This window comes from Bison bison, unplaced genomic scaffold (genome assembly GCF_000754665.1).
Source record: "Bison bison bison isolate TAMUID 2011002044 unplaced genomic scaffold, Bison_UMD1.0 scf7180017864476, whole genome shotgun sequence".
Taxonomy (NCBI): Eukaryota; Metazoa; Chordata; class Mammalia; order Artiodactyla; family Bovidae; genus Bison; species Bison bison.
Genome location: NW_011495037.1, coordinates 46,928 through 59,296, shown reverse-complemented (window position 1 = coordinate 59,296; position 12,369 = coordinate 46,928).

Below are 12,369 nucleotides of genomic sequence, written 5' to 3'. Positions count from 1 at the left end.
AAGGTCCAAACCCTTGACTAAAATCCTTTCTGAGTAAGGATGCTCTAAAGTGAAAACACTTTAGTTATATGTATAAAACTACTCGACTTACAGAAATCCCCCCAGGTCAGAGAATTTGAACTGGCCCAATGGATGTGACCTGCTCCTCACCCCTTCCTCATACTCCTACTTTCTTCCCTATCACTGAGTCATGAAAACAGACATGATTTTAGGACCTTGGGGATCCCAGGATAGACCTCCTTCAATACAATAAGTATCCAGAGCCACGCAGTAGATACAGGCCATACAATGTTACCTGTTAAGCCTAACTTTCATCTGGGCATAAGGCAGATTCAATCTTGATTAACTGTGTAGTTCTTTAAAACATCAAAATCAGTTTTCTACTTTGAATTTATTTTGCTCCTAAATGGCACCCCACTCGTGTATTCTTGCCTGGAGAATCCCATGGACAGAGGAGCCTGGTGGGCTATAGTCCATGGGGTCGCGAAGAGTCAGACACGATTGAGCGACCCACACTTTAACCTTGTACATTTGGAATTTTTTCCTCTCTTCTGTTAATTTAGAAAAGTCAAAGAGCTAAACATTTCTCTCTTCGTCTCTCCTTTCCCCTACTCTTCCCCTCCCTTTCCCTTTCCTCTGTGTCTCTATGTGTCTGTGTCTATGTGTGTGTGTAAGGGAAAGAAAGAAAGAATTTCATTTGCGATACAGACCACAGAAGACTGGTATTTGAGTACAGAGCCTCACTGGGTATGTCGGCCTAAGAGCACGAGCTTCCTCTGAGATAAAGGTCAAAGGCCCTGAAGGAAAAGAGGGGCTAATAGAACATCCATCAATTTTCAAATTTGAAGAATTACATTCCTTACATTTCCCTGAAAAGATGATAAAATGTTTTATTGTCTTACTCTCTATTATTCATGTAGGTATTTTCATTTGTTTGAATAAGTGAGTTCAGAAATGACTCATTTGTCAATAAGCTAACAATCTTAGTTCTTATACATATATAACTATTTGACAATTATCTATGTTAAAAACTTACAGGAATACAATATTACCTCAACATACCCTAAACAGACCTGAAAAGACTTACCAGCATTCAGGCTGTTTTTGATAAAAAGGGCTCATGAAATATGCCCAGCCCTAGGAAAGAACTTCCAGGTTAGAGAGTCACAGAAATTAAGAAATTAAAGGTTCCTAAAAATGAATGTGCAGAAAGACCCCAGGGCACAAGTGTCCATCATGAGAGATCTCCCTGAAGGGAAATACTCAGGCAAGGCTAACCTAGAAGACTTAAGAAGCAGTCAGTTGCTTGCACCTATATGTATTAATATAAGACTTGAATACAGTTCAGGCTTATGAAAGCGTGTAGTTCTGGCAATTTAAATGCCACAGAGCATGATCATACCTAATGTGATTTTCTAAAATGTGAAAAACTTTTGGTCAAATTCCAAATAAAACAAATGACAATTTTCTCTCAATTCACACACTAATAACATTATTTAAAAAATAAGTATATGTTACAAATGAGCACAAAAATTATGTTACATTTTAAATGGATATAGGTCTAATCTAAGAAAATTATAAATAGGCTTTTAGTACGTAGAATGTCCAACAAGTCAGTCTAATGTCAAATGGGATACAGAACAATTTTTTGTTGGGTAGGAATGTCCCATACAAACCCAATACAGAGTATCTGTGGTCCCACTCAGTAACAGAAAAAATAAACCCTTCTCCAAAATGGCCCTGGGGAGCAGAACCACCCGCAGTGAGAACCACTGGTCCAGAGTTCCAGGGAGGTCAGCTGGGTCTCTGCGATAGCCATCAGAAAATCTGGAGCTAGCTTAATTTCCACACATCTGGAGAGCATTGAAACCTGACAACCATGGAATTTGGCACAAATTATACTCTTAAGCCCCAGCTACTTCCCAGGCAATCATAAAAATACCAAGTTCCAGAGCAATGTTATAATCGTGGCTTGCGTTTCCATCAAGGTTCTCTTCCCTTCTTGTTTACAAACTTCCCGACCAACCAGTAGTTCTTTTCATTTTTCTGGGCGACCTCCATTCCTTCTGTGCCTGCGATGTGCCCAGCATCCTCCACACACTGTGAGCTCCTCTAAGGGGTAGGTGGGCGCCTGCAGACGGCCATGGAACCACACTTGGTCAGGCCCAAGACTTCTTAGCCCCAGATCAAACCTTTCCTTACCAAAACCACGGAATACAGTTCCTGTCTGACATATCCCAGGCTCTGCTGATGCAGAGAGAGCACGTCTACAAGGGCCTGGGCGGAGGGCTGCAGTTTTAGAAGACCCCGTAGCCCCCGCCCCACCGCAGTTTTCTACCAGGCTGACAGCCCACAGAGACTCACTTCTCTTCTGGGAAGAGCAGCGGGCGGGCAGTCACTAGGTGGCAGTGCCACACCAGTTTATCCCCACGGCTGCCCCCGCTGATCCAACCAGTCCATCCTGAAGGAGAGCAGTCCTGAATATTCCATGGCAGGACTGGTGGTGAAGCTGCAACTCCAGTACTTTGGGCACCTGATGCGAAGAACTGACTCATTGGAAAAGACCCTGATGCTGAGAAAGATTGAAGGTGGAGGAGAAGGGGACGACAGAGGATGAGATGGTTGGATGGCATCACCGACTCTATGGTCACGAGTTTGAGCAAGCTCCGGGAGTTGGTGATGGACAGGGAAGCCTGGCGTGCTGCAGTCCATGGGGTCGCAAAGAGTCGGACACAACTGAGCGACTGAACTGAACTGCCTGGCCCGACCAGTGCAATCAGCTTATGAGGGGACTTCCCTGGGATTGCCTTCAGGCAAAAGCCCCTGTCGTGGGCATCATCCTGGAAGCACAGATTGTTCCGTTTAAGAAATAGAAGCTACAACTGATATACACAAGCCGGGGCCACTCCTATACCAGCAGCCTCAGGTGTGACGGAGCAAGTTAGGGGCGTCATCTGAGGGGGGTGTGTGTGTGGGTGTGTGGGTGTGGGTGAGTGTGGGGGTGTGTGGGTGTCTGGGTGTGTGTGGGGTGTGTGTGTCTGAGTGTGTGTGTGTCTGGGTGTGTGTGTGTGTGGTGTGTGTGTCTGGGTGTGTCTGGGATGTGTGTGTGTGGGGTGTGTGTGTATCTGGGGGGGGTGTGTGTGTGGTGTGTGTGTCTGGGTGTGTCTGAGTGTGTGTGTATGTGTGTGCCTGGGTACACATTCCATTCTAGATCCAATCTAAGGTAGCTGCATATCTTCATGTTTCACCCCTCTGAGATTCTCCAGATCAAATGCCACACTGTACCTTGTAAATGTGTAAGAAACAAAAATCCCTGTGCATTTTTCTAACCATGTTGGAGCTGAAGCAGCATTTGCAGACACAGATGTCAGGGTCTTGTTGACTCATCCTGAGAGCAAGTCCAGGAAGCGCTGCTCCGTATCCAGAGGTACTGCCCCTGCCCCAGTCCTTTCCTCAGAGCCGCGGTTCTTCACGCCTGAGCCCCCTTCCCACTGTCACGAGAACCTCCTGGATGGCTGCCAGCACTGAGATCACGGAGCGCAAACCCCACACTACTTGATGAGTACATAACGACTGTGCTTCTTTCTACTTGACCAAATCCCTCTCCGTTTGTGTAAAAGCAGACACAGAAAAGTCACTGCTTTTGCAAGTGTGCCTTCTTGCACACAGGCAAGGTGGCAAACAGGGCTTTTCTGAGCACAGGCAGCTTTTAGTTTTGCTCCCTTCTGTTGCCACTGTCATGAGCACAGGGGCTAATACCACTGAGCGGTAAAAGGGCAGAAAGAGGACTTGGGGAAGGAAGGAGGGGGAAGCAGCAGTAAGGCAGGCACTATCTTGGCAAAGCCAAAGGAGCTGGGGTGAGAGGAGATCAGTCTGTAAGACAAGGAGAATAAGAAGAAGAGGGATACTCAGTAAGAAGTCTGAATGAGACAAAAGAAAAAGAAACACCTCGCAACCTTTCTATGACACTCTGTTCTCTGACTCCCCAGTCTCCCTCCCTCCCTCCCACACTAGTACTTCCATCCTGGGGTGGGGGAAGCGATGGGAAAGTACATTTCAGCATCCTAGCATCTATTACACATTCCTGAGAAATTTCTGATGTCTGTTTAAGGCTCCAATTCGACTGAAAAAGAATATATCCCAGTGACCCCAATCAGCCCAGCTCTAAGTTGCCACATCAACAGTAGACAATTATCATGAATAGATTCTAAAGCTTTAGTTTTCAAAATACAGCAAATGAAAATTCCTATTTAGAACCAATGCTGACAAGCCGTTTAGCCTCCAGCACTTCATAGTTCCAGGCTATGTTTCTAGAAAACATTCCTGAATGTCGTTTTATGAGAGAGAGAGAGAGAGCCGACAAGGAGTGGAATCAGAAAACCATGCCACCACACCGAGAAGAGAGCAGGGACAGCTCTCAAGAAAACTAAGCTCATGGTGACTCCAGCGAGGCCGAGGAGCAGGACCGCATACTTTCTGAGAAGGCCATCGCAAGGCTCGCCAGTTAAATTTTCCCACTTCAATTTTAAAAATTCATCCTCAAAGGCCTGCTAATTGTACTCTGCTTGCTTGAGCATGAGCAGCTTAAATGTAGACTGCAATGCCAAAGCATCATGAACTGAATTAAAACCCAGGTCTAGGCTCCTGGAGGGGGGGCTTCTGTGTGGAAAAAGACCATCCTCAAGCCCGACTCACTGTCACCAAGGCTGTCAGCCCTCCACTATGTAACGGTCTCAGAAGTCTGCAATAGAAACACCGTGTCTTTGGACACACTGCTATATTTAAAATGGTAACCAACAGGGACCGACTGTATAGTACACGGAACGCTGCTCAAAGTTATGCAGCAGCCTGGATGGGAGGGGAGTCCTTGGGGTGCGCATATGTGTGTCAGCTGTACCCCAATACAAAAGAAAAAGTTAAAAAAAAAGAAACTATATGTCTCCTTAAGCCTAGGAAACATATCTTTATACAAGAGAAATAAAAGAGCAAAGACATGATGAGGAGAGGAGAGTAACGTGGAAAAAAGAGGCTGAAAATGAGAACGTGAGTAAAGAAAGAGTGGAAATTACTGCAAGTGAAACTCAGGAAAATGTGAATAAATGATTGGAGAAAAATCACTGCATGAGCCACAAAACTCGGAAACTTGATTGACTTAAAGCAATTAAAAATCAGGCTCATTTTCTACCATCATGCACAAATATAGCCACAGCCTCTGCTAGTTCCTACTACTGTTTCCAACTGCTCCAGAAAAAGAAAAAACAAGAAAAACAGAACCAACTCAAAAGTCTTATATCATCCTTCAGTTTTTAGTATTTTCAGCATTTAAAATGGTAATCAAAACCACTGCTGGCTGAGACGGCTTAGACTCTGTGCTCCCGATACCGGGGGTCCAAGTTCTATCCTTGGACAGGAAACTAGATCCCACATGCTGCAACTAGAGATCCCAGGTGCTGCAACTGAAAGATCCCACACGCTACAACTGGACCTGGCACATACAAATAATCAATAAATATTTTTAAAAATCTGCTGGCTGAATGTGTATTACCTGCAGAAGCAACGTGGGAGAGCGTACACTCAGCAAAGTGGGTGACACACTCGGCTCAACAAACAGACTGGTGCCAGATACGGCACCTCTTCCCCAAAGAAACATAATTTTTGCTTCCCAAATAGGTGAGAGTCACTTTTTTTTTTTTTAAATACAGAGAATTCAAGGATACAAAGGAATACTGCAAATGGAAACCTGGTTGGAAAATGACCTCTGCATTTGGGCTACAAGCAGGTAACCAAAAGCCATCAGGGGTCAGGATTACAACAATCACCTAACTCGTGAACTTAAGCTTAGCTGTGTCATGCTTGTCAGTCACCTCTTCATCTCTTCAGTACAAGCACCGGTAATGAAATGATCTCTTTCAACTCTATTCCTCTTAAATCGCACTAACTGAATATGAATCTCCTAAGCCAGCAACATTTCCTTCTGCTAACATGGCACAATGGGGCTTATAGAAGCCAAGTGTGACAGCTGGATATAAAAGCAGAGTTCTCTGTGTGATGAACGTAGATGACGAAGGGCTAGCTATGCAGGTATAAGTCAACAGCTCAACACTGGGTTTCTCCTCCATCCCATGAAACCTGGTTAAAAATCACTTTGTGCATAGCTTGGGAACCATAGAGTGCCCCAGGGGATAAAGTATTTGCATGGGTTCTACATCAGCTGTGAGGCATCTTATAGGAAATAGAAAGCAAAGCTACTGTTTTTCTGTCTAGTCAAAGATATGGTTTTTCCAGTAGTCATGTATGGATGTGAAAGTTGGACTATAAAGAAAGCTGAGTGCCAAAGAACTGATGCTTTTGAACTGTGGTGTTGGAGAAGACTCTTGAGAGTCCCTTGGAGTGCAAGGAGATCCAACCAGTCCATCCTAAAGGAAATCAGTCCTGAATATTCATTGGAAGGACTGATGCTGAAGCTGAAACTCCAATACTTTGGCCACCCGATGTGAAGAGCTGACTCATTTGAAAAGACCCTGATGCTGGGAAAGACTGAAGGTGCGAGGAGAAGGGGATGACAGAGGATGAGATGACTGGATCGCATCACCAACTCAATGGGCATGAGTTTGAATAAGCTCTGGGAGTTGGTGTTGGACAGGGAGGCCTGGCGTGCAGCAGTGCATGGGGTTGCAAAAGTTGGACACAACTGAGCGACTGAATTGAACTGAACCTGAAAACATGCAAATTAGAACAGGAAGTATGAACTACATTACAGGACTGCTTAATAGAACTTTATGCAAAAAAGTGTGAAACTGTTTACTAATTGTTGTAATTAGTTGTAATCTTTGTTGTCCTATTCAGTGGCCACTAACTAAAGGTATCCCCCGAACATTTGAAATGTGCAAATGAGGAACTAAGTTTTTCATTCTCATTTTAAACAATTTAAAATTAAATAGCCATGTGGGTTGTCTGGCTGCCATATTGGACAGTGAGGACAAATGGGCCACATTATGGCAGGAGAACCACAGACTACACCTCATCAGGCTGTATTAACACAGCTGTTTTAATTCAGCCAGGCTTCCCCGATAGCTCAGTTGGTAAATATTCCACCTGCAATGCAGGAGACCCCGGTTCCATTCCTGGGTCGGGAAGATCCCCTGGAGAAGGGATAGGCTACCTACTCCAGTATTCTTGGGCTTCCCTTGTGGCTCAGCTGGTGAAGAAAACCCAGCTGCAATGCGGGAGACCTGGGTTTGATCCCTGGGTTTGATCCCTGGGTTGGGAAGATCCCCTGGAGAAGGGAAAGGCTACCCACTCCAGTATTCTGGCCTAGAGAATTCCATGGACTGTATAGTTCACGGGGTCACAAAGAGTCGGACAGTTTAACTTTTCAGTTCAGCTTCAAAACGTTTACACTAAACTTTCTCCCCATTAAAGTGAAATGGGATAAAGAAGTATGATACATTCTTGGACTTCCAAAACCTTACCCTACATATACATTTACATGATGTTCTGTGCTCCATTGTTATTTGGTTACTTATTTGGCTTCTTGGCTAAAGAAAAGGAGTATTTGATAGAAACAAATTGACTTTTGATTTCCTAGTGTATAATAGTTCAATCGGGCAGGCAATGCTCCCCTAGTTCATGGAGACTGTACCAGAAGCTGGGGCCAGCAGTGCAGACAAAGTATGCTGCTCAACATTCTGAAATCCACAGTGAGTGAAGAACTACCTTAGTCTCCAGAGGCTGGCAAAGCACCCCTGGTCTTCCTATCAGACCTACTTCAGTCATTTTCCATGATCCTGCCACACCATGGGACACAGCTGGTGCCCCAGGAGGAGTCCACAGAAAAGATCATAGCAGGGCAGCTGTCTTTTGGGTTGACCGCTTTCTAAATCAGACAACCTAAACACTAGAGCACTTCTCTCATTGTCAGTATTCAGATTCTGCTCATGTGGCATCCTATTGAAAAAAAATGACAGAAGCAGTCTCCATTCATATATTTACAAGCTACTTCTGCTTAATGTTTAGTGGTATATATACTGATAGCAAAGTATAGAAAAAAATCACGGGAATGGGTGCACAGATGACCTATCATTCTGCATCTTTTGATAATATCAACATTATTTCAAAGTAGATGTTTCCACAGTGTGAATATTTTATTTACTTAGCTTACAAAGAAACTATTTTGAAGCAGTATGAAGAGTCATGTAGCCCACAATAGCTTTCTTTTTCTCCACTTGATTTAATTAATGTTTGTTTCTGAACTTGTATATTTTACTTAAAAATAACATTCCCATAAAGTCTCTCACTGATGTAAAGTCAGCTGAACACTTTATACAAGTGTTGACCTCTAAAATTAAAGAGGGACTTCAGGAATAACTGCCACATTTTTTTTTTTTCTGAGTCAGTCCATGGAGAGAAGGTCTACTGTGGGGCATTTTTGTTTCTACATTAAGGATTTATATGATTCTCAGTTTATATATATATGCATTATTAATATAAGGGGTACTTCTCCTGCAATCACTTGGCAGGGGTCGCTTCATATACTGTCCAGGGCATGGCTTTCAAATCCTATCTATCTATCCATCCATCCACCTATCCATCTATCATGTTTCTGCTGTATTTAGAATTATGAGCTCCATCATATTCAGCTCAGGAGCCACTGAAACTCATTTTCTGAGAATTACCAGCATAGACATATGATGGCTCAGGAACAGAACACAATGAATAACTAACAAACACACACACTGTGCTTGGTGCAGTGTGGGTGCAAGACAGAAGACCCTTTTAGGAGCTATTCTGGGGCTAAGAGGAGTGGCAGGCTTCCTGCAGGTCTGTGTCCTAACCCCCTGGCTCCACGGCGAGACAAGAGGTACAGCGCTCATCGCGGCAGTGGTCGGAGTGCACAGTGGCCTCTGGGGAGGCTCGGGCCAGTCAGCACTGAGACATACATTCTGGCTTCCAGTCTGCGCCCTTTCTGCAGCACGCTGCTGTCCCCCTCCACGACCCTCTCCTCTGTCTAGGGTATCTTCAGACACCAAACTGCCCTAAGTCAGACAACCTGGGGTCACATGGATGCCTGTTCCCTATGATCAAGGAGCTGTGATGTTCTGAGGCATCCACCTGCTATTGTTCCTCAACCTAGCCATTTCTTCTTCTTTCTCTCTGGCTTAGTTTTTGCTTGTCTCACACTTGGATTCTAAACTCCAGCTGAAGAACTTTCACAATTCATGGGGTATACATTTTCTTCACCCCTCCAGGCCTCTGCACATGCTGTCCTTTTTTCTTAAACTCTGAGAGAGAGTGAAGGACAGGGAAGCCTGGTGTGCTGCAGTCCATGGGGTTGCAAAGAGTTGGACACAATTTAGGGACTGAACAACAGCAGCAATCCCCATTTTAGCCTGACTTCTGGTCCTTGGAATCCAATCTAAAAGTCATGTCTTAACACCTGCTCCCCTCTTCCTCCTGAGAAGAGGTCAGGCAGCCCTGTCTCACGGCCCCCACTCTGCACTCTACCACCACTTGTCCACAGGGACACACACTATTTCTGGCTCAAAGCTACATGCCCAGTGCTAGTTAGTACTGTCACTGGTGCATGGTAGGTAAAGAAGAGATTTTTTTAGTGAATGGACAAGTGAAAGATTTCCCATTTTCACTGTCATATTCTAGGGATGAGATGATGAAGCCTTAGTCAATTGCAACAGACACAATCCCAGCCTCCTTGTCTCTGGCATCTCTTTCTGCATCTTCTTCCTCTGTTTCCTGAGTTATGTTTTTCTAAAACATAAATCTAACAATGTTACTTTGCCTCATAATCTTGGATGAAAAAGTGCCATCTCTTTAGCATAATATCCAAGGCCATTTACCTTGTGGTACAACCCACTGTTGGTGGTCCAGTCCACCATTCTTGCCATTTCTTCCCATCATCAGCTAAATACCAAACTCTACTGTACTTATTTCTTGGCTTCTAATTGTCCTTAACCTTATTTCTCCATCTTCAACACCCATTCCATCTGAGAAGTATTTTCTAGTTTTCTGAGGCACAAGTCCTTAGGGATGTCACATCATTTGTGTTAAAGCTATCATTTTATTATTTGTTTCTTCCACTAGTCATTAAGAACCCAAAAGGGGAATGTCTTTTAAATCCCATTGGCTAGCTGAATATTTGGTTCCAATAGGAGCCCAATAAATGTTTGAAACCTAAATTACAAGTTTAAATCTTACATGCTTAATCACTAAAGAAATTTCAATTTTGGAAGTGATTTGCTTTAGATAGGAACACAAAGGCAGGATAAATCAATACAGGTGTATTTTTGTTATGTAGGGATTTCCTAGTGGCTCAGTGGTAAAGAATCTGCCTGCCAACGTGGGAGATTGCATTCAATCCCTGCATTGGGACGGTACCTTGGATAAGGAAATGGCAAACAACTTCAGATTCATTCTTGGGAAATCCCATGGACAAGGAGCCCAGCGGGCTATAGGCCATGTGGTTGCAGAAGAGTTGGACATGACTTAGTGACTAAAGGAGAAGGCAATGGCACCCCACTCCAGTACTCTTGCCTGGAAAATTCCATGGATGGAGGAGCCTGGTAGGCTGTAGTCCATGGGGTCGCTAAGAGTCGGACATGACTGAGTGACTTCCCTTTCACTTTTCACTTTCATGCATTGGAGAAGGAAATGGCAACCCACTCCAGTGTTCTTGCCTGGAGAATCCCAGGGACGGGGGAGCCTGGTGGGCTGCCGTCTATAGGGTCGCACAGAGTCGGACACAACTGAAACGACTTAGCAGCAGCAGTAGTGACTAAAACAATAACAACAATTTTTGCCATGTAGCCAAATAGTAAGAGAAATACGTTACTTAGAATACTAATGCCCACATTCTCACTTGTAGTTTGTATTGTTTTGTTTTGTAATATGTTGCAATTTGCTGGTTGCTTGTCAGTCTCAACATTAACAAATTTAGTGTATGCAAAGAAAATCTGGATTTTTATTAGTTTTGGTTCAACAATGCTGAACCTGTAAAATTAATTAAAATTATTACTAATTACTTTTCCCAAGATAAAAAGACACAAATTCCTCTAATTCCACACATTCCATAAATGTGTAGGATACTATATATTTTAGGCATTTACTAATTTGTGACCCTTATGTTGTTCTTTTTTTAACTCTTCAGTTTGATTTTTCTTTGGAAGAAAGATATTTCTTACATAATTCCAATGAAGCAGGACCTAATGATACTAAAATTCTTTCCATATGTGAACAATGAATATTAAGCCACAAAATGCTGGAAATAGCCTATAAGACTATGCACTGCAACAAAAAACAATTGCAAAACAACTGTTATTGCTGTATTAAATACCCCAAGTTATTACCACGTATGTGTGTCATGGATAAATAGAAATACACCTTAGTTCCAAAGGGTCTGATGATTATAAAATCCACAGGGCAAAAACTAACAAAGACCTCTGAGAAAGTGAAGTTGATAAGTCTGGAAGTAACACAGTCACCTGAGTTTAAACAGCAATCAAAAAAAATTTATTGAATAAAACAAGGTATACCCATACAATGGAGAAATAACTTGGACCCAGGACTTTGGGATTGAAATATACACACTATGGATTTCCCTGGTGGTCCACTATTTAAGACTCCATGCTTCCAATGCAGGGGTATATGTTCAATCCCTAGTCCAGAGAATTAAGATCCCCTGTGCTGCTTGGTGTGTGCCCTCAAGGAGAATCTCTATCTATACATACACACACACACACACACACACACACACACGTATATAAAATAGATAACCAATAAGGACCTACTGTACAGCACACAGAATGATATTTAATATCTTGTAATAACCTATAATGAAAGGAAATATATAAAAGAATATACATCTGAAACTAACACAACACTGTAAACCAACTATATTTCAATACAGTTTTTAAAAATTAAGTTAAATTAAAAGATAATCCCCTGCCAGTTTCACTTTAGAGAAGATTGGAATATACTAATGACTAAATAGTCAAGATTGCCAGGAGAAATATCAATAACCTCAGATATACAGATGACACTACTCTTAAGGCAGAAAGTGAAGAGGAACTAAAAAGCCTCTTGATGAAAGTGAAAGAGGAGAGTGAAAAAGTTGGCTTAAAGCTCAACATTCAGAAAACTAAGATCATGGCATCTGGTCCCATCACTTCATGGGAAATAGATGGGGAAACACTGGCTGATTTTATTTTGGGGGGCTCCAAAATCACTGCAGATGGTGACTGCAGCCATGAAATTAAAAGACGCTTACTCCTTGGAAGGAAAATTATGACCAACCTAGATAGCATATTCAAAAGCAGAGACATTACTTTGCCAACAAAGGTCTGTCTAGTCAAGGCT